This window comes from Cricetulus griseus, chromosome 5 (genome assembly GCF_003668045.3).
Source record: "Cricetulus griseus strain 17A/GY chromosome 5, alternate assembly CriGri-PICRH-1.0, whole genome shotgun sequence".
NCBI classification, from domain to species: domain Eukaryota; kingdom Metazoa; phylum Chordata; class Mammalia; order Rodentia; family Cricetidae; genus Cricetulus; species Cricetulus griseus.
The window spans coordinates 65978628-66006057 of record NC_048598.1 but is presented as its reverse complement, the minus strand read 5'-3'; the positions used below and the strand labels follow the sequence as shown (position 1 = coordinate 66006057).

The window sequence follows — 27430 nt, the reverse complement described above, 5'->3', positions numbered from 1 at the left end:
GGAGAACAAACTCAATTATCAATTTTTGACTTCTAACTTGTTTGACAGAGGGTCTCTGATTTTTCCAAGTATGCCAGTTTAGGGGGCCAGTGAGCTTCTATCTAACCATACAAGCCCTCACTTACAGACTATGCTGCCACATCTGGCTTTATTTTAGTGTTTTAGATCTCAGTTTAGGTCCTCGAGTCTTCTCATTAGCTTTCCAGTTCACTTTTGATTAACGCTACAGATTTCCTTCCCTAAATTTAGTAAAGGCAAAACCAGGTCATAGATTGATTAACATCAGCCTTGATTTCCCAGAATTCTGCAAATGTTTTGAACAAACGTATATTTAACCTTTGAATAGCCCATAATTAAACATAGATATCAATATCACTACTCTAATTTCTAGTACACATCCATTTTGCATGGATCATTAGGCTATCACCCTACTGCAATTTCAGTGTTCACATATACCATTCCCCCAGGTTGGTAAATCACATATGAGCAAGTCGTCTAGATCATCCACATCTTTGATTATATGCCCATGGAAAAGGGCATTCCAATTATAATTAACCAAAGTTTGCTGCTAAAATAGTAGTTGAATGGCTGATGAGACACCTCATTTGTAAGGTACTTGCCTTTATAATGTTACTATTATCAATTTGACAGAATCACCTGGGAAATGGTTCTCTGGATATGCCTGTGTAGGGTTATCTGAATGTCATTGACTGAGGCTGAAAAGAACCCCTGTCTGGGTCAAACACCTTCCTGGACTGTGTAAATAAAGAAAAGGCATGAGCAGCAGCATGCATTCAAGTGTTGTCTGTTTCTTGGTTGTAGATAGGTTGAGACAAGCTGTTTTGAGCTCCTGACACATTAACATCCCTGTAATGATGGATTATACCCTTGAACTTTAAGACATAATTCTCCCTTTCTCCCTTAAGTTGCTTTTGGTATCTGTTTTGTCACAGCAATAGGATAAGAACCTAAGATACCCTATTATAGCTTGCCATTTATTCTCACATACAATTCTCATTTTTACATACATTTCCATGGAATTTAGATAACTTCCTTGAGGAAATTTTAAACAGAATTTAGATTTTCACATATCAGAAAGCTGCTTTATACCAGCAAAATGGTTATGGTATTGATTTTATGTTTGTAAATCTTTCCCTGATGGCACAATTTGACAGCATGGATAAACATGATAAACACCTTCAATTTGGCTTCATTACATTCGAAGTAGCGACATTTTATTACATAGGTATACATATGTGTGTGCATGTGCCTGTGTGTATGTGCTTATGTGTTTGTGTATGTGTGTGTGCTTGTATGTGTTTATACATGTTTTGATCAAGTCACTTTGTCAAGATGAAAGTATCTCAATCAAATACAATAATTTGAATTATCTTCTAAGAGATTAGTTCCTACCAATACAAAATGTATGTCACATTTCATAGAAAACTGTCAGTTTAACTATTAATAGTGATTTTGCAAAGTCATGCAATCAGAGCATCCTAAAATTGGAAATTGAGTGCCTGTTAGGGATTTGAAGAAACAGCAAGATGATATGCCATCTTCTGAGACTGAAGCTAATTAACTCAGGATAAGAGCTAAAAGTAGCCATTCTCTGTGTAGACCTCTAGTATGTTGTCAAAGCAATGCAATGATAAAGATGCAAACAAGGCAGTGGTGTTATGGAAGATAAGGAGACAATGTATATCAATGAAGTGAGAGCGGCTTTGCATTTATGTTATAAGGCTTTAGGCATTCTGTGTAACTTTTAGATCAACACATGGATCTGTGTCAGTTGGTAGAACAGGTGAAGAGAAGTACATGAGAACCAACTTGTCCTCAGGACTCCTGAGTTTCAGAGGTTGGATAGGCTGCTGTCATAACACCTTGAATGCTCTTGATCTAAGAAACCAAGAAAGGTCAGACATGGTTAGAACTTGGATAGGCAACCATCACATAAAAGGAACAAATGTTAAATTTGGAGAGAGATTTTCCTTAAAGGATAGCGTATTTTCATTACGTGGTCCATTGTCCCTCAGCTAAGTCAGCTTGCTGTACAATCATGAGGATCTGAACCTGAGCTTCACTAACCCACTGAAAAGGCTGGACATGGTAGCACACACTTTCAACTCCATTTATACAGCTGCTTAGATAGGTGGATCCCTGGAGCTTGGTCAACCAGCCCAGTTCTGGCTGATGAGCCAGAACACAAGGTGAACAGCACCTGAGGAATGACATCTATGGCTGGTTATTGTTCTCTATATACATGCCCACACATGCATCTGGGTATACACACACAAGCACATCTACCTCCCCCAAATTACCACTGGGGGTGAGGTTTAGTGGCACAAGCCATTAATCTCAGATATTGAGGAAGCTTCGGCAAGTCAAACACAAGCTGAAGTACAGCTGGAGTCACTCAGTGAGATCCTGTCTACAAATAAAATTTAAAATTTGGGGCAGGGACATAATCTCAGGGGTCAGGTGCTTACCTAGCATGTGCAAGGCCCCAGAATTGGATCTTAATTACCACACACACATAAAATCACCTTTGGCTTATGTTACTAACTAACATTATCTGTTTGACAATTGGTGATTCAAATGATTTGCATAAATATAAAATTCATACTGTGTACATGGTCCTAGGTGGATGCAGCTACTTGAAAGGCAATGCATGTTAGTAAATGAAGGATCTCTAAAGTCTCCTTGGCAATAACATTGCTATAGTATGTATGTATGTTTATGTCCTAGTGTGTTTGTATGTACATGCCTGTTTTAAAGAATTTTATAAAGGTATGGAGACAAGGAAATAAACCCAGACTTCAGCAAATTGAAGGATAAAAAAAGCCAAGAATATTTGAGGAATTAATAAAATTGTTTTCTTCTGCCCCTTCCACCGCCAAGTTTCACAGAGGCAGAGCCTCGGGTGTGTTCAAAATTCGGCCTCAACCATAATCTGCCATGGCTGAGGAAGGCATTGCTCCTGAAGGTGTAGTGGATGCCAATACTGCTCTTCAAGAGGTGCTTAAGACCGCCTTCATCCATGATGGCCTAGCACGTGGTGTACACAAAGCTGCCAAAGCCTTAGACAAGTGCCAAGCCCATCTCTATGTACTTGCATCCAATTGTGATAAGCCCATGTATGTCAAGTTGGTGGAGGCCCTTTGTGCTGATCACCAGATCAACCTCATTAATGTTGATGACAACATTAGGGGAATGGGTAGGCCTCTGTAAAATTGATCAACAGGGGAAGCCACTGAAAGCATTTGGTTGCAGTTGTGTAGTGGTTAAGAACTATGGTAAAGAATCTCAGGCTGAGGATGTCATCAAAGAGTACGTCAAGTGCAAGAAATGCATAAATAAAAAAAATTGGCTCAAAAATCTTTTCTTCTTTTTTTAACTCTAGAGCTATTTGCTATACCATGAGACAGCTATATATTTAGGTATTTCCAGAACAGAGAAAGTTCTCCCCTGCAGTTAACTGCAAAGAAATGAGTGAGGTATGAGTTCTGATCACATCTCCATTGTCATTTCTCAAACAACAGCACAATAAAATTACAAAGGACAAAACAGGCTTCAGAACTGTGCTGGGGTCGGAACACTCACAGATCAGAGTCTGAGCCTATGGAACCATGACTGTGAGCAATTTGCTCAAAGTCTAAGCCTTGAAAATACACATAACATCTTTCCTTAAGAAAACATTATGGGGGCATCCTGTATTGAAATTCTATGGTCTGCATCTCACCACTGGCTCACTGTGAGCAGTACATAGAAAGGCTTTAAGATGCATGTGTAGATACCATTGCAGGATGTTGAACTGCAAGTGATTTGGGCACAGCTTATTTATTTATTTGTTTATTACGGGGTGTATATGTGTTTATATATGTCTATTTAGCATGCATGCAAATGCCAGAATTCAACATGGTCTCTCATCCTTAGAAGTCCATCTTTTTTGTTGTTGTTTTTGAGATGGTCTCTCACATGGCCTTCAGTTTGACTATTTGGCAAGGCTGGCTGATCCGTGTGCCCCAGAGGCTAGCCTGTATTTGCCTCCACACTCTAGGTATTACAAGAATGCATCACATCACATCTGGTTTTCACATGGGTTCAAGGGACCCCGATGACAAACAATCACTTTTTTGATTATGCGGCGTAATTTTTGTTATAAACTTGATCCAAACTAGAGTTACTTGGAAGTCTCAGTTAAATCTCAGAAGGAATCTTAACTAAAGATTTGCCTCTGTCAGCCATTGGGAGTGTCTGTGAAGACTTGTCTCTATTGATGGTTGATATGGTAGAGGGTAGAGTCTAGCCTGCTGTGGGTGGCACCATCCTTAGGCAGTTGAATCGGGCCTTTCTGAAAAGCTAACTGAGCCAGCAAATTCTCCATGGATCCTGACTTGACTTCCTGCCCTGAAATCCCTCAGTGTTGAACTGTAATCTAAGATGAAATAAACCCTTTGCTCCTCAACTTGCATTTGGTTATGGTGTTTATCACAGCAACAGGAAAGCAAACTGGAACAACTTCTGTTTCCGTAGTCTACAACCACTGTTTTGTATTGCTTATGTTTCCAAAATAGTTTTACAGTTCCAGACAAGTGTAAAACATTTGGGTGCTGTCCCAAGATGTGACTAATTTATATTGAGTAGAAGTAAAGGGGAAAGAAAATGGTTGCTTTGGCTGGGAAAGATTAGGCACCAAACTCCTGATATTTGGCCTCCAATTGCTGTGTGCAGTTTGCTGTCCTAAGGTTTGGAAAGCTTAGATGTGGACCCTACAGCCTGATAGAGATCATCTGTTCAAGAATAGCAAAGACTTTGATCAGAATGGCTTATGGGGCGTAGAGTCACAATGTGTCATATTTAGGGGAGTGTTGGTGAAGGTCTGCCCAATGGGGCAGAAGCCATTTTATGCAGACAGTTACTGAACATTGTTAAGGGCTATTATTACAGACCAAGAATGTGAAGTCAAAGCCAGGCAAGTTAACCGAGTTCTTCCATGTCTGCTGAATAAAGGAAGGGGACCCAGCAGATGGCTCCTGCTCTCTATCTCCCACCCCCCACCAATGGCTCTCTGGTAATGAGTAAAGTTTAAAAAAAACAAAAAACAAAAAACTGTGTCCAGGAAGCATGAGATCCACAAAATAGCATCACTTGGTTAGTAAATGCCAAGTCACTGTAGTAAACAGCCACACACAAAGACAGCCCCGCCAAAAAGGCTCTTATTATAGTGGAACACAATTACGCAGCATGGGTGCCAGGAACCAAAGGGCTGAATCCCTGCTGCTCACACACTGTGAAACCCGAGTCACATCAGGATGGCTTTTAGGTACAATTCCCATCCCTATAAAATAGGAAAGTAGGAGCACTGAAATCCTTTGGGGGGGGGGTTAGAGGCTATATTCAAAAAATTATTGAGTGGACCATGCAGTGGGTACTCCATTTGTGTCAGTGGTGATAATTATTCTGGGGGCGGGGCCACTCAGATTAAAATGACTGAAAACATCACCAGTAATTTAGTGCTTGCTATGCTAAATAGTTTATAACTGGGAGCCAGCGGGACAAAGCTGCTAGCAGGAGCTAGGAAGGGGGTGACTTACCACCAGGCACACTTCCATCTGTTGCTGTTGATTAAACATGCTGTTAGAATTAAAGTTGTCACACACTAATTATGAACCTGGCAATGGCTAATTCATACACCTTTGAAATGTGCTCCCAGAGAAACAGGTATGGCAATTATAGCATCTCATTAATTCTCTAAAAGGTGATAATATTAGTTTGAATTAGGTGGTTAATAGTCCTCCCCACCCCCACCACTTTTTTTTCTAGAAAAAAAAAATCTGGGCAGCGGTTGAAAAGCTTGTCTGCTACCAGATGTAAAGTTTAAGAATACAGGATGAAATCATAGGTAGTGTAGCAGGAAGCTTTCCCTTGGCAGGCAAACAAAATGCTAACCGAGCTTAGCTGGATATAGCCAGTACTGCTTCTATTATCTATGGAGGAGCTCAGCTTACTCATTTCGCAGAGACTCAGAACATCAGAGGGCTTTTGCTCCTTTCTCGTATTGTAGCCACAGATATCTCTGGGTTGATTCCACCCTTCAACAGCAATTAAGAGAATTCCAAAACTGAATATGATGATCTGGCAAACTGTTCAGTGTATGCCTTTTTGTCTGGGAGATAAAGGCCCTAGCAGAGAAAAAGAGAATAGGAGTGATTTTTGTCTTGTTATGTCCAAATTCTGAACCCCAAAGTCACTGTGAGGCCTATTTCAATGCAAAAGCAAAGAGTCTTTTGTTGCAGTTGTTTAACGAGCTAGCCCCATTAGATCAGGCCTTTCATCCATCCACCGAGGAGGATGGCTGGAGAAAAGACCCCAAGATACCAAGAGACAGGGATCTTATAGGGCAGTGTAAGGCGAGTGTGTAGAAGTATGCAGTCTCAGGATTGGTGAGCCTCCAGGCTGGAGGACCTCCCTGTGTTGGTTGTTATGGCCCATAGGCCCTCCCAGGCGGTTGCTATGCTCAGCATGTCACTGTTGTGCACTTATCTTAAAGCACACCCAGAGCCTTAAAGCACAGCCCGCAAGCTAACTTCTGATTGGTTCCTTACCACCAGGAGGGCATCTGACCTCCTAGTGAGAAGGGCAGGCACAGAAAGGTCAGGCAAACACATGTTAGCCTTTCATGGCTGCCAAAACTGGGAGGTGGGTGGGGAGGACTTGGTCCCTACAGTCTGAGAACAGAAGGATCATAGAAGACGTTTTCCTTAATTATTTGTTGCTAAACACCCTTATTATGGGTGGAAGATGTGGCTTAGGAATTAAGAGAACATATTGTTCTTAGAGAGGACCTGACTTCAGTTCCCATCACCCCTGCCAGGTGGCACTTAGCCATCTGCAACTCCAGTTCCACGGATCTCATGTCCTTTTCTGGACACCATAGGCATTGCACTCATAAGCAGACTTTTTTAAAAAAAAGTCTTTGAAAGTGTCTTTTGGGCGCTCATACTCGGGTGCTTGTGTGTGTGTGTGTGTGTGTGTGTGTGTGTGTGTGTGTGTGCTTTTGTGGTATGAATGATGTATTTGTGCTCACATGCATATGGGTACATTTTTTGAGGAACATATGTGCACATGTGTAACGATAAGTCTTTATATCATCCGCTCCAGCCCCACCACCACATTGGTGCCCGAAATAACACACAGAAATTAATATTAGGTACAATGCTTTTGGCCAATGATTTCTTATATGCTAACTCAGTCTTAATTATCAACCATAATTACTAATCTTTATATTTTATAAGAACTTATCTTTTTGAGGATGCCTCCCATAATCTCCCTCTTTTGCCAGCAGATCACATGGAGGCTCCACAGAGAGGGTGAGGAGGAAGAGGAAGAGAGAGACTTCTTGCTTGTCCCTGCTTATATTGTGAGTCTGCCTGCTTTGTCACTTCCTGCCTAGATCACCAGACTTTACTACACTTCCCAGAATCCTCCTCAACTCCTAGTCCCACTGTCCCGCGCGCTGTATGTTCTCGCCAGCAAGAAATACACACAGGACACTCGGATCCTTCTGCAGACAAGCTTTAATGCATCTTGAGAGTGGAGAGCATAAACTTACCAGAGCGGAGACTCTGAACTAAGAAACCCATCCCTTAAAAAAGCTGGCAAGCAGCCGCCTGGGACGTGTTACCCTATGAATGGCTTCAGCTCCTCAGGCCAAATGAGCCACGGGATAGGCAGAGATCAAAGGAATGGAAATTACCCAGCGCCTGTGAAGTAATTTACATCTTGGTGTCTTCAGGCACCATTATTGTAATGGAGAATGCAGGAACCGGCTCCCTACATCCCACCACTCTTTCTGCCTCATTGGTCAAACAGTGCTTTATTCAACAACCAATGATATAAACATACATAGAAGGACATTCCCCATCACACATGTACACATATCAATGCCATAGGCTGACACAGGATGCCTTTCCTAATCAGACTTCACACTGATATTGATGCAGTGTCTCTAGCTTGATCGCAAAGCTCATTTACTTGATTAATCCAGATACCCAGTTTGCTCTGGGGGTCCCCTCTCAATACCTCCCTAGTTTTCTGCATGTCAACCTAGTATTTAGAAGGATGCTTAGGATCTGAACTCAGGTCCTCATACTTGTATAGTAAGAGTTTTACCCACTGAAATATCTCCTAGTCCATAAGATAATTTTTTCATGCTTGTTAGCATTGAAATTTCATTCAGGATCCCTGCTCTTCACTTTTCTGGCAATTCAGATAGTCCCTTAAAATTTGTCTTTTAGGGCTTGTTCCATGCACACTGAATACACATATAGAAACACAACACTAAGGACCCATTGGTTAAAAAAATAAAGTGCATGCTAGTCAAAATAATAAATCCTTGGAAGCCACAGGACAATCTGATCCATATCTCACTGAAGTCCACTGGAAGAATTATTCATATCAGAAGTTTCAATACACAAAGCCATACAGCCCAGATCAAACCTTGGAAGGAAAGTTTGGACAAATGTCAAATGGAATACTCATGCTACACAAGTGTCAACACCAGTAACATTTCTTTGACTTCTTAGTAAAAAGTTAAAGCTTATCAAATGCATTGCTTGACTATGAAGAAGATAAGAGCAATAGCAATGAATATTAATTTTTTTACTTATGAGATTGTAAATTTAGTTTCAGTGTTCCTCCCTTCCCTTTTCTCCCTCCAAAAGCTCCCTCCACAGTCTCCTTCAAATTAATGGCAAATTAATCTGTTGACTCGTTTCATTTGGCTAGTAATCAAGGAAAGGCCTTATTCAGTTTGTTTCCAGCGTGGCCCATAAACCATGGCAATTCTCTTAGGTGAAAAACATTTTGAATTTGCTCAAATAATATTTTAACCTGACTATTACTGGGTCCTATACATGGAACTGTCTCTATTACCTTAAGAGCCTTAAAGACATAGTGACTATCAGTATACAAATTAAATGAATTATTTAGTAGAATCTGAAAGACCATTGCAACAGCTCGCAATTTGACTATTTGAGCTGAAGTCAGAGCTGTCTTCTCCACTTATTCTTTTCCATCAATAACATATGCAAGTGACTCTCTCATTAGAGCCATCAGTAAAAACTAACATAGCATTTTTTATAGGACTGTTTTTTACAATTTTGGGGATATAAGGATGTATCTGAGTAAATTGTAACAGCTAAGAAGCTGCAAACCTCTTATCAATTTTTCTGAAAACTGAGCATAGACAATTGCCCACGAATAATTGTTCTGAAAGAGTCAACCTGTTGTTTGGAATAAGGAACATGTATCATATTTGGTTCTCTCCTAAAATACCTCCTAGAATCTATATGGCATTTCTGTACCATGCAGGCTATTGCTTTAAAATAAGGGTTTAATACTTAGATTGGTGAGACCGGTAGGTGTAACAATAATGATGGTTCCTTATGCTACAGAACAGAAGTCAGACTATACTTTGTGGGGAGCACATAAGCTTCTAATTGTTTTGCCTAGTCAATATAATATATCTATTGATGTTGAATTGCCTCCTCTAATTATGGAACTTGTCTACTTCTTAGTTATCTGTCTGGATAAATTGGGATCATTACTTCCTTATAGAATCTTATTTAAAGGATTTAAATCATAATTAGATGTCTGAAAAAAGGTACTCAATCATTGAATATTTTTAACAACTTCTAAAAACCTCATTCAAAGATTTTAAATTAACTTTCCTAATTGTTATCTATTAAGCCTTAATTTCTTTAGAATATAATATATGTCCCAAGCCATTTTTGAGATTTACTTAAAGTTTCTGAGTAGCCTTTTCTAATCTAACCTTTGAAGCTGACAAGCTGGTAAGATCTCATTTGTATCTTAGCTGACCTGGTCTAATTTGCATTTATAAAGACATTCAAGATGTGAATCTAACAGGATGGCTCTCTCCTGAGGGTTTTTTTAAATAAACGCTTTTAAAAATTATCTATCAACTTTTATTTTTTAGATTTTTTTAACTATAAAAATTTAGGAAGATCTGTATCCTCTCCTCTGACAAATTTTACAGAATCATCCATAGATTCCTCATGCCCTTAAGCTAATGCTATAGGCTTCTGTTATCTTTTTTCATTGACTATCTTCTAGGACTCTAATCATTAATTTTTCCTGTTAAGACATTTACTGACTGACTGACTGGATGCTCTTTTTGACTATATTTAAAGCTATTTTGGTAGGTTTGTTTTTAATAAAAGTATCTCTCTAATCATATCCAAGGCAATTTTGGCATTTCAATTCATCTGCATTCATAAATTCATATTCACATCACGCATCCAGGTGTGGTCACACTGTTCGTTCATAACTTGTATACATTCCATATTTCTTCTTTTGCCTAGGTTATGATCAGTTTGTTGAAAAGAAACATCCCTAGTTGAAATTTCTCCTAACAAGGTAGCTATAGTCAATCCATGAAATATGAGCATCCAAAATTTGAACAGATCTAAGCTTAAATATGTTGCCCTTTCTTCTTTATAAGGTCCTAAAACAGTTTCTGATTGGCTGTATCAATAGCATTTATATACATTGACTAGCATCAGCCATAGTGGCATCTCCCAAGGCTTTAAGTTACCCTGAGGAGCTTCAGACTGTCCGAGGCCTCGTCAGCCATTTTGCCCAGCCTGCCAGACATGCCGGCACAAGGTGGCATCCAGCCGCTGGCTGAGGGCCGGCAGACTGCGGCCACTGCCTGGACTGACCTTGGCCTTAGTTCAGCTATTGCTCTCTGAGCTGCTGGAAAATCTGTGGCTGTATTTCAGGCACAAGCCTGATCCCCTATTTTCTCTTTTGTAGGGACTCTTTCTGACCTGGTGCCCTTCCTGAATATGTGCAAAGCAACCTCGAGAAGGCTCTGTGCATTTCTCCCTCCCTATGCCTTCCTTTTCCTGTAGGAATAACATATTTTTAACTGAAGTTCTTGTACAGCAGTTGCCATCGCTAATTCCTGAGTATAAGCTAGTTCCAATATCTGAACAAATTTCTTAATGAACTCAGTCCTCTCAGTCCTACATCAGTCCTCTTCTTGTGAGGCCTTAACGAGACCTGGCATGCAGTATCAGCATTCTCATAAGCTAGCTATTTCACAATCAAAGTTCCAACACCTGTGTCGCTAACCTTTTTTGTATAATGTCCACACAGGCCTAGAAACCAATTTTGAACTAACTCCCTAGGTCCCTGCCTGCTCTCTATAACAAATATTCTCCTCCTGACTGGCAGGCCTTGGTTATCTGCTTTCAATTTCCTAGGGGTGAGGCTTCTATAACAATATTCCCTATCAGCCTCTGGGTAAAAATTGCAGTTGGTCCATACTGGACACAAGCCATTTTTGGTTCCTTGAGCTGTTTGAATGGTATTGGTACATGCATCTTGTTTATATTCCCCTGAACCTCTCTCTCTCACTCTCTGATCCCAGGAAACCTGAAAATTTCCCATCTCCTGTGAGATCAATTTAGCTACATCTTTTAAGCCTCTTAGCTCCTGCTGAATTTTACCATTGGGTATTTGCCTTTCTGTATTCCCAGTTAAAATGAAGGACTCCCCATCTTGGTACTTATTAACTCTCTCTTCCTGCTCATCCACATCATTTGTCCTGTATATTTTTTACCATCCAGCTGCCCCTTAGTAGGCATGGAGTTATCTGTTCTCCATTACATTCCTAGATATCTACCAAGGGCCTGCATGTATGCCAGGCCGTACCTATGTCTTCCCAAGCCCTGACACAACTGGAAATGCTGACAGAGTCAGTGGTGGCTTTTGCAAGCAGGAAGGATCCTTTTAAAACTCTTAAGCTCTAAAATCTCCTGTACTTGATTTTGCTTTGTTTCAGCTCTCCTAGCTATTAAACTACACCCAAGTAAATAAATATACAATAATCTGACTAACAATTACCTGCCTGATTTCTCTAACTATATACATTTCTACTTTCGTGGCTAACTTACTTTTCTTTACCATCTGGCTAATAATATTCCTGTTTCATATTTACAATTACCTGAATTTTTCACTCCAGATTTTAACTCACTATATTTTACTATTTTATCATCTGACTGACATTTTAGTCTCACATATACTTAGTGCACCTTCTCTTACTTTAAGGGTTAAATACCTGCTTTACCTTTTTTGTCAGCTGCTGGCTGACATTTTCATCTTATATATACTTTTGTGCACATTTCTGCTTTAAGGGTTAAATAATCCAATTTATCTTTTTTAGTTAGCTGCTGGCTGACATCTTCATATTTTATGTTACAAATATCTGTTTTCTACTTCTACAATTATATAAAGTTTTATTCCTGACTTAACGCTGTTCACTCATCACATTTGGCCACTTATTTCTTCTTTTTTCTTCGTGTGATCTGTATCTTCTTGGCTGTTTCTTAACCATGCTTTCATGGCCATGAGGAGGCCATTTCTCTCCCGCTGACCCTCTCTCTGCTCCCTGGCTCCTAACTCTCTGTCCTCACATGTTACTTACATACCTAGCACCTCTGCCCAGGTGCAGGTCTATTCAAATGCTTAGGCCCATGGAGATGTAAAATAGGAGGCATTCTATACTGAGGCCATGGTAAACAATAGCAGACTTGCTGGCATTAATGATACAATAGTGGGCTGGAGCTCCCAGGTGCTCTTGTTTATTGAATCCAGAGGCTGCACCTCAAGACATTCCATAATGGAACTATTTTGGTCCCCAACAATGCACAAATGTACTTGCCTATTTATAGATATTCCTAAATATAACCTATTCAGTCCATAAAATGGTACTTGTAGTTATATTTTCAGGGTCAACCATTTGGCACTTGACAAGCAATTAGTATACTCTTCCTAGAGGAGGACACTTCTACTCTCAGCTTTCCTTGGTTTCCTGTAGTTTTTTGTACAGGGTTGAGGCCACTAGGATTTTCCCCACCCAGTTTGCCATGTTTGTTGGTGGAATCCTTGCTCAGCTCATCTTTGGGCAGTGTGTTGGTCAGATGTTACAAGTATAGCTTTTGATGTCACTAGAAGATATGATCTCACAGAAAATTCCCTGATCATCTGGCTCTTATAATCTTTCTGCCTTCTCATTCACAAAGTGCTCTGAGCCTTGCTTTCTAGGGTGTTTTGAAGTTGTAACCATTGAGACAGGGCTTATTGACACACTCTATTTACAATGACCTGAAATATCTGGAAAGAAACCAAACCAAGGAAATGAAAGACCTGTACAATGAAGAACTTATACCTCTGAAGAAAAATATAAAAAAAATCCTACATACTGGAAATACATCCATGCTCAGGGATTGGTAGAATAAATATTGTAAAAAAATTACCATTTTACCAAAAATTATTTACAGGTTCAGTGGAATTCCAATCAAAATCCCCATCTCATTCTTCACATGAAATTAAAATTCACGTGGAACCATAAAGACCCCAGACAGTCAAAACATTCCAGATCAAAAAGAAGAATACAGGAGAGATTATCATCCCAGATCTTAGCAGACAGAAACTACTACAGAAACCCACAGCTAATCAAAAATCTAATACAACAACAAAAAACCAAATCAATCAAACAAAAACAAAACCCCACCAAATGGTAACCAAATAAAAAGCACACACACACACACACACACACACACACACACACACACACACACACACATACACACACTAATATGTGGAGCCCAACTACTCAGTATCCCTAATCATTAGGTCTATCCTGTAGTGGGTGACATGCCCAGTGTCACTCTAGTAGAGAAAATTGATTTTCCTTCTCACAGCAGTTATTCTTGGCAATTCAGTTGTTAACCTTTATCCTAGTCACTAGGTTTTTATTCATTTATTCAGTCAGTCAGTCATTCACTTTTTAAAAAATATAACGAAAATTGTAATAAGATGAAACAAAAACTATCACATCAAAGTTGGAGAAGACAAATTAACAGAAGAAAAATTGTCCAAGGTAAGGGACAAGAATCAGAGATCCACTTACTAGCACACTCAGGAATCCCATAAAAACACTAAACTGGAAGTCATAATACATAGGCAGAGGCTCTGGTGTAGACCTCTGTGTGCCCTGTGTGAGTTTATATGAGCTTTTCTACTGTTGATTTAGGGGGCTTGTTTTTTTGGTATTTCCCATCCCCACTGATTCTTACAATCTTTTTGCCTCTTCTGCCAGGTTCCCTGGGCTCTGATGGGAGATATTTGATGGAGACATCCCATTTATGGCTAAGTGGTCCAAGGTCTCTCACTCTCTGCATAACATCTAGTTCTGAGTCTGTATTTGTTCCCATCTGCCACAGGAGGAAGCTTCTTTGATGATGGCTGACCAAAGCCCTGATCTATGAGCATAGCAGAATATCATTAAGAGAAATTTTATCACTACATTTGTTAGATTGGTATTATTTGGTTGAATCCTAGATCTCTGAGCTATCCAGTCTCATGTTCTTACTTACCCAAGCATGGGTGTCACATGGAGGTTTAGTTTGTCTCATATAAATTTTTATGCTGTTCATATAGCAGGAACTTTTTTCTTTCTCTCTCAATTATGGTAGAAAATTTTGCAGTGTATATTAGTCTAGGTGGGCCATCATAGTCTTTTGGGATTTGGAGTGCTTTTCTCTTTAGGCTTTCAAAATTTCTGATGAGAAATCAGCTGTTATTCTAATGGGTTTTTCTCTTATATGTGACCTGTGGTTTTTTCTTTTGCAGTTTCAATGTGTTTTCTTTGTATTTGTTCTTTTGATTTTCGAGACAGGGTGACTCTGTGACTTTGGAGCTTCTCCTGGCACTCACTCTGTAGAACAGGATGGCCTCAAACTCACAGAGATCTGCCTGCCCCTGCCTCCTGAGTGCTGGGATTAAAGGCATGCGCCACCAACGCCTGGCTCCAATGTATTTTCATATATAGTTTTATAACTATGATATTCTGTGAGGATTTTCTTTTCTGGTCCAATCTATTTGATGTTCTCCATGCTTCTTGTATCTGTAGAGGTATAGAAGTGTGTCTTCAGTTTGGGGAAGTTCACTTCTATGATATTGTTGAAGATCTGGTCTATGCCATTTACTTGAGATTCTTTTTTACCTATGCCTAGAATTCAAAAGTTTGATTTTCTTATCGTGTCCCACATGTCTTATCAGTTCCTTTCCTGTATGTTTTAATTTTTTTCAAATATCTTGTTTATTTGATGCAAATTCTCTATTTTGCCTTTGAGTCCTGATATTCTTTCTTCTACTTTATTCTTTTAAGGCTTCCCTTTGAATTTTCTAATTGACTTAACAGACTTTATAATTTTACCTGCATTTCAGCTTGAGTTTTATTCAATGCTTCTATCTCCTTATTCATTTTCATTCTTAAGTTCTTCATTGTCTTAATCTTTTCCATCAGCCACATTTTTGTGTTTTCTTGGGCATCACTCAGGCATGTACTCTCCTTAAGTACTTTCTAATTTGTATTGAGCTGTTTCTTTGTGTTTGTGTCTCCTTTAAATGCCTGAAATTCAGCACACTATGTTGCCCAGACTGGTCTTGAAGATGGTATCTCAAATGGTTATTTTATTTTTTAACCTCAGCATCTGGGATAGCTAGGACTGCAAGCTTACATGCACAGCAAACACATGCATTCTTACAAATGAACACACACACACACACACACACACACACACTTATGCATGTGCCCACACACACTGTATGGGAAAGAGAGACACTAAGAACTTTATCAATTCTTTTCTGCAATGTTTATCAACTTGGAATTATTATATTCTATTTATTTATTTTATTTGAAAGTTCTTGCTGTATGGAGGATGTACACATACCAGAGTACACATATAGAAGTCAATAAACAACTTAGAGGAGTAATTTTTTTCTAACATGTGGCACTGAGGACTGAGCTCAGGTGATCAGATCTGTTGCATCCCCAATTATCTGCTGAGCTATCTCTCTGGCCTGGAATAAATCCATTTGAAAACATATTTTCTAGGTAAAATCTTAGAATTATCAACGCAGCATTGAAGAGCCTTAGAGAAATGACACATTTCCTGAATTCAATTCCTCTCTTTCTCACTTACTATCTGCATCCTCCTTAGTGTATATGTGTAACTACACTCAGGAGGAAAAGTATTTAATTCATTACTGGTGCAGATGTTATCTGTGTACTTTAACATGTTTTCTTTTTTTAAAAAACTATGTCAGGGTGATTTTCTCACCTTGGTGAGGTTCTGTCTCAATTAGAAAGCACTGATGTCATTGATGAGCAGTCATAGTACTTTGATGGAAGACTTTTTAATTATACAATGTGATTTGTACTCTGGAAAATCATAGAATCTGACAGATTGATTTACACATTTGGAAACAGTTAAGGCTGATATTAGATGAACTGAATATTGTTGGTGTCTGTCTTTGCTCTGCTTTGAATTGGGGAGAAGCTAAGGAAAAAGTGAAATTTTCTTCATCAGAAGACCATGTGAGATATTTCTCCAGCATCCAAATTTAACATTAATGAATGTAAGAGGATCTTGTGTCCAGAACCTAGATAAGTGCTTGAATAGCCCTCTTTAGAGTATTCCTAGAGCTGTGGTTAATCATCTGAATACTGATGGCAGCAAACCTGTAGACCAAGATCTGACCAGATCACCCACTGAAAAAGATGATGAAAGTGTTTTCAGAGACACTCAAGGGAAACCACTCTTTCAATATTAAAGCATAAAAGAAGGCTAGGGAGATGGTTCATCTGAAAAAAGTGCTTGCTCTATGAACATAAGGACTTGAGGGCAAGCCCCAGACTCCATTCATGAAGGCATTCTGTCACATGCTTGTAATCCCAGCAATGGGGAGGCAGAGACTGATAGAACCCTGGGACATATTGACCAGTTATCTTTGCCTAAGAAGTAAGCAAATAAGAGAATGTGTCTCAAAAAACAAGGTAGATACTACCAAAACAAACAAACAAACAAAACCATCCTGAGCTGGCCTTGACATGCATACTGGTATATAAGTATATGTTTATAAGTAACTCTATCCCTACATATACATACAAAAGAAATAGGATAATAATATAAAAGGATGAGAAGTTTGTATCATGGTTTATTATTTTGGTTTTACAAGTTATTAAATCAGAGATTGTAATAAATGGTTCCAGGTAGTGTTTTGATGTATGTAATACAAGTCTGAGACCTTGAGTTAACTTGAAAGGATTTTTTCACGTGCCCATAGGAGACTGCATGGCATTCTAAATGGTAATACCTTATCTTTTCCTAATACTTTCACTTTAAAGTACTTACAAAGAAAGAAAGATGAATACAGAAAGATAGAATTAGAATTTTATAATTTGTAAAGATATGACACTGACAAATAAAATCTGTAGTTTTAGCTAAAGACATTTTAATAACTGGAATATGATAATTAATACAGGATAGTGTGTGAGTGTGTTGTGGTGTTCAGAGGACAACTTGATGGGCTAGATTCTTTCCTTCAATTATGGATGCTAGGGATCAAACTCAGATTGTCAGGCTTGGTTGAAAATGCTTCACCACACTGGCCCTAATATCTGATCATCTAGTAAGGGATATAAATGTAGAAAGTGTAATATACCTTATGATTTTCATGGATAGCCAAATTGATGTTTGGTTTTCCATTAGTAACTTGTTATTTTTTAATTATATTCAGATCTCTAGATACAAATCCCTAAAGATGACATCATATCATGTTGAATGTGCATGTATGGTGGGTGCCAGCTCAGCAAGATTCACACAGGCTTGGGAAATCTTTGTTTTCTTTTGAGCCTTGTGTTGGCCTTGGAGTATCACAGTAGTCCATACAGAAATGGGAGCTTTCAGGACTTTGACTCCTCATGCATAGCTCCTGACTTGGTAGTAACCTACTCCTTGAGTAACACACCCTGAACCCAAGGAATGGATTGTAACATCTTAAAGAGACACATGTCTTTCAGGTGTTTGTGGATTCCTAACATTCATGTCAGAGTTCAGCCAGGAGAAAAGTATTCCGAAATATTGTTGCAATCACAGACTCCCCAGTGTTTCTAATAACAACCCTCTAAAGACTTAAGCAAATCTTTTTGACTTTAGGAGTACCAAATAGAAACCAAATAGTGTTCTGTTGGAATTTTCACTCCTTATAGATAAAGGAAAAATTATTCATAGTTTAGGGATTATTAAACTCCACAAGTATATGTATTTGCTCTGTAACTCTGGTTGAACATAGAACTGTTTCAATCTTTATCATTAGAAAGTAGCTCTTTTTAGAATCCTAAAATTGTTATAATTTAAATAATGCTTCTGTAAATTAGTTTCTCTTTCCATCTCTCTCTCCCTCTCTGTGTATGTGTGTATGTGCTTGCTTGTGTGTGAGTGCCTGCATGAAAGTATGAAAGTGTGAGTGTTTTCATGCACAAGTGTGTGTGTGTGTGTGTGTGTGTGTGTGTGTGTGTGTGTGTGCGTGTGTGTGTGTGTGTGTGTGTGTGTGTTACAGTTGTAAGTTCTGGGCTTTCTATGCTAAGCAGATGAACTACCAATATGCCCACCCCTTCCATAACTGAGAGACTAGTAGTATATATGACTTATTTGGTGACTTGCTTAGATTGAATATATCCATGAATAACAGCATCTTAGGACTTTGAATATATTAATAAACTGAAGACTGTAAATATTTCCTAATGAGTTGAATGACCACTTCATATCACTGGGAATATCCTGTCATATATTGTAACAATTAATTGAGAATGGAAATATTTTTTTTTAATCTTTTGTAAAGAAGTTAAGACATTAGTGTTAGATTTTGTAGTAAACAAACATTGGCTACAGTAGATAAAGGCCTCTAGAGATTGAAGATAGAGATATTGAAAACTCTGGAGATACAGTTGCACAACTATTAATTTGTAATTCATCTCAGTTATGAAGTAATTTGTTTTTAATCTGAAAATACTTTAACCATACTACATTCCATTCCTTTAAGGAAGTTAAGCTAATTATCATGTACTTTTATATTTGAGGAGATGTGGATCAAAGGGCACATAAATTAAACTGAACAGAGGGATAAATTAAAGAAATGTTTTGCTAAACATGGTCACTATATTCAATAAAAATATCTTATGTGTCTGAAAGTCATCGAGAGAATAGATATTAAATATTATCATCAACAAAATATATATGCAAATGAACTTAACCATTGAACAGTACTTTACATCAGTATATATAATTTATTTTTGTTAATAAAAATTGAATTACCTAGCAAAAACTAAACAAAGGACACAGAAAATCAATGAATCCTAGTTTGTGAAAAAAATATTATCATTTTACTATAATGGCATCCTTTTTGTCAATAATACTGCATGTATTTAAATGTGTACAACTTTACTTAGGACATTTGGAGTGAGAAAACAGACCCACATAGTAATGTAGTCCCTGTATCATGGGAAAACACAATATGTGCTGCTTATCCAGAAGCGAATATGGAAACTTTTTTATTGTAATTCCTTCTCTGAATTCTGAAAGCTGTGGAGTTTGCTTGACTGGCACAGGTTGTGCAGTCCTAACATAGCATTTGTCAGAATGCAGACTTTCGGCCGGGGCAGGGGGGCGGGTGTTTCATCCACCATGCTTCTTGTTATGTCACTTGTGAAGTCTCTTCCTAATGTGATTCATCACGACTCCCAAGCAATATCTACATATGGTAAAATTATTATCCTTTTATGCCATTTTAAGTTTAATTTCCAACATTTTGTTAAGTGGGGAAGCAATTGGTAAATTGCTTTCAACAAAAGCATGAATGTCTGGGTTCAATCCCTAGAAGACATTTAAAGGCTCAGCATGGTGGCATGTGCTTATAATCCCAGCACAAGAGAGGCTGAGACAATTAAATACTTTAAGCTGACTAACAAGCCAATGTACCCAAATGGATGAGCCCTAGATTCCAATGAAATACCCTGTTGCAAAAGACAAATTGGGTGTCTTCTGAAAAATGACCCTTGATTTTTGTCTCTAATTTCCAGATTCAGTTTACATACACAAGTGTGTGGACACAGGTACACATGCACCTGCACACATCTGGAAATATGTATGTGTACACCCCCCATACAACTACACATATATGCTAGCAAGATACATTATGCAAATTTAAGTACTGAAATGCTACCATTCCTACCAAAAATCAATGGATTCAAATAGTGGTTACATGTTACATATTAAATATAATGTAGAAGACTCAGAGATAGTATGGTTTGTATGTGAATGTTCACCCATGGCTCTTATGCATTCAGGGTTAGATCCCCAATAAGAACCCTTTAGTAAGTAGTAAAGCCTTTAGGAGATGAGGCCCAATGGAAGGTCCTTAGACCATTGATTGTATGCTGTCCAAAAGGATTACTGGCTGGGATGGAACAAATGCACACACCTGTAATATGAGCTCTCAAGAAAGGTAAGTAGGAGGATCCCCATTTTAAGGCCTAACTGAGATACACAGTAAGATGTTTCAAAAGATTTACACAAAAAAAGCAGTGGTGTAGACTGTTGCCCATCCTTTCTATTTGCTTCCTGGAATATAACCTCTCACTTAGATTTGCAGTCTTGTTGTGATGTACTGATATTCTCAGAGGTCAAAATTGTTGGGGCCACCATCTTGGACTAGAAGTTTTGGAAGTGTTTTAGTTAGGGTTTTTATTGCTGTGAAGAGACACCAGGAAACTTCTATCACTTTTAATGGAAAACATTTAATTGGGGCTGCCTTACAGTTTTAGAGCTTTGGCCTATTATTGCCAGTGAAAGCTTGGCAGCATTCCGGCAGACATTGTGCTGGAGAAGGAGCTTAGAGTCCTACATCTTATCCTCAGACAGCAGAAGGGTACTGTGTGCCACACTGGGTATAGCTCAAGCATGTATGAGACTCAAAGACTGCCCCCACAATGACACATTTCCTCCAACAAGGCCACACCTACTTCAGCAAGACCACTTATCCTAATAGTGCCATTCCCTATGAGTCTATGGGGGAAAATTTCATTTGAAAATTTCAAACTATCATTAAGAGGATTCATATAAAACAAATTAGCTTTATTCATAAAGTAACCAGTGTGAGATATTTAGTTATAATGACTCAAAACTGACTAATAAATATTGGTTAAGGGCTCTTTCATTTAGATTGCTATAGTGGTTTGAAATTACCCCAATAGATTCAGGTATTAGAACACTTGGTATCTAGTTGATGGGGCTCCTTGTTGAAGTGGTCTAGTCTTGCTGAAGGAGATATGTCACTGGAGGTGAAGATGAGCTTCCAAAGCTGAACTGAACTTCCAGTTCACTCTGTGCTTCTTGTATGGGGTTGAAGATGTGATCTCTCAGTTTCCTGCTCTAGGCATGGCCCATCTAAAATTCACTCTCTTCTTCTGGAAATAAAAAATAATCAAAAATACATTCTTTTATCTATCAATTTGGGTGATGATGTTTTATCATAGCAAAAAATAACTAATACAACTGTAAAATGGCTAAATAAACTCAATAACACACCTAAGTCCTTCTGCTACCTCATATCATCCTTTCTTCTAATAATAGGTAGGCTATGGATGGTATCTTTAGCTTGTGAAATGGGTTGTATGCACTAAATGTCTCATATTTCTAAAAATTGTGTAGGAGGCATTTATCCCATCATCTTTTTATTTTAAGACTTGTTTGTGTTTTTCATTCTGTGTATATGTGTTTCTCTGAATGTGAGGATGCACACATGAATGCAGTTGCCTAAAGAGGCAAGAAGGTGTTAGATTTCCTGCAGCTGGAGTTACAGGCAGTTATGAGACTAGACATGAGCTCTAGAAACCAAACTCTTTTCCTTTGCAAGAAGAGTGTATGCTCTTCATCAATGAGCCATCTCTCCCGCCTATATCATCTTTTCATATGAAGGCTTTTATATACAACGCAAAGGAAAAGTGGCCCTTCAGCCTAGCACAAAAAGACACCCAATGTATTGATTTTAAGAAAAATGCTGACTCTGTTGCAAACACCAGCATTTAACAGACTTTATGCTTTATTAAAAATAAAAACTCTGTGTTGACTTTTAAATTAAGTATTTAACTCAGAATAATTGCTTTTTGAGTTCTAGCAGCATATTTCTCTGTCGGTATTTTATCATATACTTTACCCAACATTACAGAAGAATATAACTTTTATAAGGGCTGAAGTTTTATGTTCCTGTTACTGTTTAATGTGGACATAAGAACTGAGGTAAAGAGGAGTTTGAGATATATAGTTTTGTTAAAGTTCACTTGGATAGTGCCAGTAAAAGAAACCCTTAAGGAAATAGAAGAATAAGTAATGGAGTCAAGAACATTGACTGGGTACCTTTAGTGTTCCTCTCAGTAACAGCACCACGGGAAATAGATATCTCATCAACGTGTGTCATTTATTGCTTATTGGATATTTCCTAACAGCCTGTTCTGTGGAACAGGGAAAGGATATAAAATGAGCCATATATACTTAGGCTTGTTAGAAAACTTTAATCTTGTTGGAAAAGACAATGAAATACTAAATTCAAACCCAGCAGAGGATTCCAAAATGGAGGTATGAACTAATATAGGCATGAGGTTAAGTGTCCTGGAAGAAAGACATTAGTGATGAAAAGAAATGTAGACAAGTAGAATTTACAGTGAAGTTTGCACTTATTTACATTTGCATTTAAAAGGAACACTATCCAGATTCTAGTCTTGAAAAGTGGAATGTCCTATACTTTTGAGAACATACATGCAGAAAAATTATACCTGCTCATTTTATATTGTGTGAATTAATTATAAAGAAATTGAGAGTAGAACACTGGCTGCCAATGATTGGAAAGATTATAATTAGGTAGTAACACAAAGAAAGGGTGACCAGTGGGTGCTCAATTTGGTTTAGGTACGAGAAGTAAGTTCTGTTCTGCTGTTTAGCTACCAGCAATACATTTTAATTAAAATATCACATAGTCCTCCATGGACATTTACAGTTTTTATATATCAATTGAAGCTACCTAAAATAACTGTCTTTTTAAAATGTCTTATATGGGATGAATTATTCCAATTATTGGTGATTCTAAGGTACCCACTGCCTACAAATATCTTAGGAGTTTATTATGTTGAGATAAATCTAGTTATGTATGTGTCACTCACAGTATAAATTATTTTTGAAAGGACAAATACCTCTGATTGTGTGCATGTTCATTGCTTCCCAGGGAATGTGGTTATGAGGAATAATCTTAATTGTTAAATTAATGACATTGAGAGCCACCATGAAAACAAGCCTATGAGCATAACTGTGAGGGAGTTTCTAGATGGTATTCAATGAGAAGCCTTACCCTGAACTTGAGCTGCATGATTTAATGCTCTTGGGTCCTACACTTAATAAGTCGAAATGAGCTGCTTGCCAACATTCATCTCTCTCTGCCCTCTGACTGAGGCTACAATGTGACTAGCTGTCTCATATTCCTACTACCAGACTTCCTTTCTATGGCAGACCCTGCCTTCACACTGTGAGTCAAAATAAACCCCTTTCCATGTATTTATTTACTTACTTTTTATTATTTATAATTTGTTTATTTCAAAATTTCATACATACATATAATGGGTTTTGATCAAACCACACTCATTTTTGCTCCAACATTTTCTCATATCCCATCCTCTATTTTTTCTCTCAAGTGCATGTGCTTCTTAAAAAATAAAAGTTTCCTGAGTCCACTTAGTGCTGCCGGTGTGTGTGTGTGTGTGTGTGTGTGTGTGTGTGTGTGTGTGTGTGTGTGTAGGATCATCTACTGGACCTTGGGTAGTTTCTCAAAGAAAACATCCCCTAAGAAAACAGTACTTCCACCGCTCCAGCCAACTGTCCAGAGAAAGAGGTGGGAATTCACAAACCCCTTTCTCTCACTCATCCCTGCTAGAATTTAAGGGGCTATGACCTTGTATAGATCTTGTACCAGTAGTCACAGCTGATATGAGTTTATGTGTGTGATAGTACTGACATGTCTACCAAGTACTGTTACACTGAAGATGTCAAGTAACTCTGATTCTTACAAGCTTCCTACCATCTCTTCTATGATGATTTCTGAGCCTTTAGTTGAGAGAAGTGATACAGAAGATCCATTTAGAGTTAAGCATTCCAAAGTCTTTCACTCTCTGCATACTAACCAATTATGGATCTCTGCACATATATATATATATATATATATATATATATATATATATATATATCCTTGAAAGGCACAATGGAGATCAAGAGGATACAAAGAAATGATGAGGAAGGGGGCATTGCAAAAAGAACACATGTGACAAGAAAGTGAAAGAAGATGAAATAGCAAATGAGGAACAGGAGGAGGAGGTCTGGGAGAATGAGGGAGGCAGAGAATTAAAACAATAATAAAAACAAAATTAAAAACAAAACCCTGGTTCAAGATTTCAATACAGGGTCAGCAAAATGGACTAGTGGATAAATTGCTTGTAGCCAAGCTTAATGACCTGAGTTCTATTCATTGGACCTGTGTGGTAAAAGGAGAAAACTGACTCCCACAAGATCACAAGATGTTTTGTGTTCTCCTCTGGATGTTCTGCACATGTATGAATATCTTTTCCTTTGCTCAATAAAATAAATAAATAAATAAATAAATAAATAAATAAATAAATAAATAGTACATACATATATTCACACCATGACATAAATACATAAATACAAAAACACAAGTATTAAAAAAATTAAAGCTGGGTTGTGGTGGTGCAGACCCTTAATCTTAGCACTTGGGATGCAGAGACCAGCAGATCTCTGTGAATTCAAGGCCAGTCTGGTCTACAGTCTAGATCCAGGATAGCAAGGGCTATGCATAGAGAAACCTTGTTTCACAAAACCAAGAAAAAAAAGTTTTTAAAGGAATGTTATTATGATAGCTAATAGTGTGCTAATTTAAAAAAAGAAAACACATTCTAAAAGCCCTTTAAAAAGTGAATGAATCAACTTTTCAGACTGTTTCTAATTCTTCTGGGAATCAGGGTATCACTGATAGTGTGTGATGTTACTACATAATTTGTTTTCCCAAATCTGTAGCTTGCAGTTTTTACATTTTTGGATTGTGGATCATTTCCTAGATTGAAACACTACCTGTACATGGCTTCTCTTTCAAATGGAAATTTTACTTGTTTCTCTCTGAGTTCAGTTACATGGAGCCCACGAAAATCCACAGAGATATCTTGTTCAAGGAGTCATAGAATTTTAGGATATTGGCATCACCAGGAAACCTGTAACAAGGTTTCCAGTTTTCGTTTGGAAGTTCCTGTACTGTCCCAGCCAATGAGTGTTCTGAGCATTGGAGAGAGAACTGTGAATAGGGTTCCCTACAAAGGAACAAGATGGTATGTGTATATAAACACACATGTGGAGATCACTTCAGCTTGTTACTAGTTTGCTAAATAAAATGAAAGGATTAGGGGTTGGAGATGTAGCTCAGTTGTTAGAATAGTTGCCTAGCATTTAGAATCCATATGGTCACTTCCTAGCACCATATGAATCAGGTACGGTGGTGTGTGACTCCTGGCACTGGGGAAGAAGCAGGAGCATCAGTTCAAGGTCATTTTCAGCTATCTATTAAGTTCAGTGATCTCAAGTACAGATTGGGTTATATGAGACCCTGTCTGGAATGGGGGGATGGATGATTTTAAATATTCATTTGTTATATTTTATGTAAAATTTGGCTGCTTCAAGGAAGCAGGGTCATAAAGTAAAATTACAATCTTAACTATTTGAGAGCTAAATCATTCAGATTTGAAAATGCTAAATTTTAGGTTTTATGTTTTTCTCTCTGAAGCTATGCTTGCCATTTTGCCTATGAGCAACTAACTGTACATATATGCACAATTACAAATGCACATACACACACACACACACACACACACACACACACACACACTGTCAGGCACAGGAAACATAAAAATTGTCAATTTTGCCCTTTGTAAAATCCAGCATTGATTGTTTTCAATGTATGCAGACTAATGAAAAGTGTGACATTGCTATGCTCTTAAGTCTTTTGTTGAAATATATGTCCTGCAACAAGGAGGACTCTAAAAGAGATGTGCAAGGTCCCCTGGAGAAGGGGAAAGCGAAAAGATCTCCTGAGCAAATTGGGAGCAAGGGGGAGGGGAGAGGGAACTAGGAGAATGAGAAGGGGAGAAGAGGAAGGGTGAGGATGACATAAGGGAGCAGAAAGGTTTGTAGGGGAAAGGATAGAAGAGAGCAAAGTAAGAGATACCATCAGAAAGGGAGCCAGTATAGGTTTAAAGAGAAATCAGGCACTAAGGAAATGTCCAGTGTTCTATAAGGATAACACCAACTAACCATCTAAGCAACAGAGGAGAGCCTACTTAAATGCCCTCCCCTGATAACGAGATTGATGACTAACTTATATACCATCCTAGAGCCTTTATCCAGCAGCTGATGGAAGTAGAAGTAGATATCCACAGCTAAAAACTGAACTGAACTGAAATCCAGGTGCAGAGAAGGAGGAGTGATGAGCAAAGGAGTCAAGACCAGGCTGGTGAAATCCACAGAAACATCTGAGCTGAACAAGTGGGAGCTCTTGGCCCCCAGACTGATCACTAGGAAACCAGCATGGAACTGATATAGACCCCGTAAATGTGGGTGTCAGTGAGGAGGCTTTGTCAATATTTGGGGCCTCTTGTAGTAGATCAGTACTTATCCCTATTATAGGAATGGACTTTGGGATCCCATTTCACATAGAAGGGTACTCCCTCAGCCTAGACACATGGGGGAGGGCCTAGGCCCTATCCCAAAGATATGACAGACTCTAAAGCTCCCCCCCAATGGAAGGCATCACTTTCCCTGATATTGGATAGGTAGGGTGTTAGTGGGGGCAGGGTAGGAGGGGAGGGAGAGGGAATGGGGATTGACATGTAAAACAGTCTTGTTTCTAATTTAAATAAAAAATTAAAAAAAGAAATACATGTCCTGTAGTCAGTAGCCTGACAGTACAATGATTACCACAATGGTAGGAGAGTGTTACAGAAATCTCCTAACATTCTTATCTTTGAAAATTACTTGCAGACAATAATGGTGATCATGGTAGTGGTGGTGATAATGGTAGTGGTGGTGATGGTGATGGTGATGATGGCAGTGGTAGTAATAATTTTGATGATGATGGAGATGGTGATAAGTAGTGATGATGATAATGAAGATAGTGATTATGATGATTCAGGTGGTGGTAATGAGGAAGACGTTGAAGATGATGATGGTGTGGTGGCAAATATGATGTAGATGGCATTGATGAAGAAGAAGAAGATGATACTAATGGTAGTGACAATGATAGTGGTGATGAAAATGATGCTGATAGTGATTGTGATAATTTCAGTGCTTGGGATAAAAGCCATAATGTGAATGTAATTTCCTTTTAA

General features: G+C 38.3%; 1 pseudogene; it reads left to right on the top strand.

Moving 5' to 3' along the window:
- Positions 1-2958: 2958 nt before the first annotated feature.
- On the top strand, positions 2959-27430 carry LOC100760717 (annotated as a pseudogene).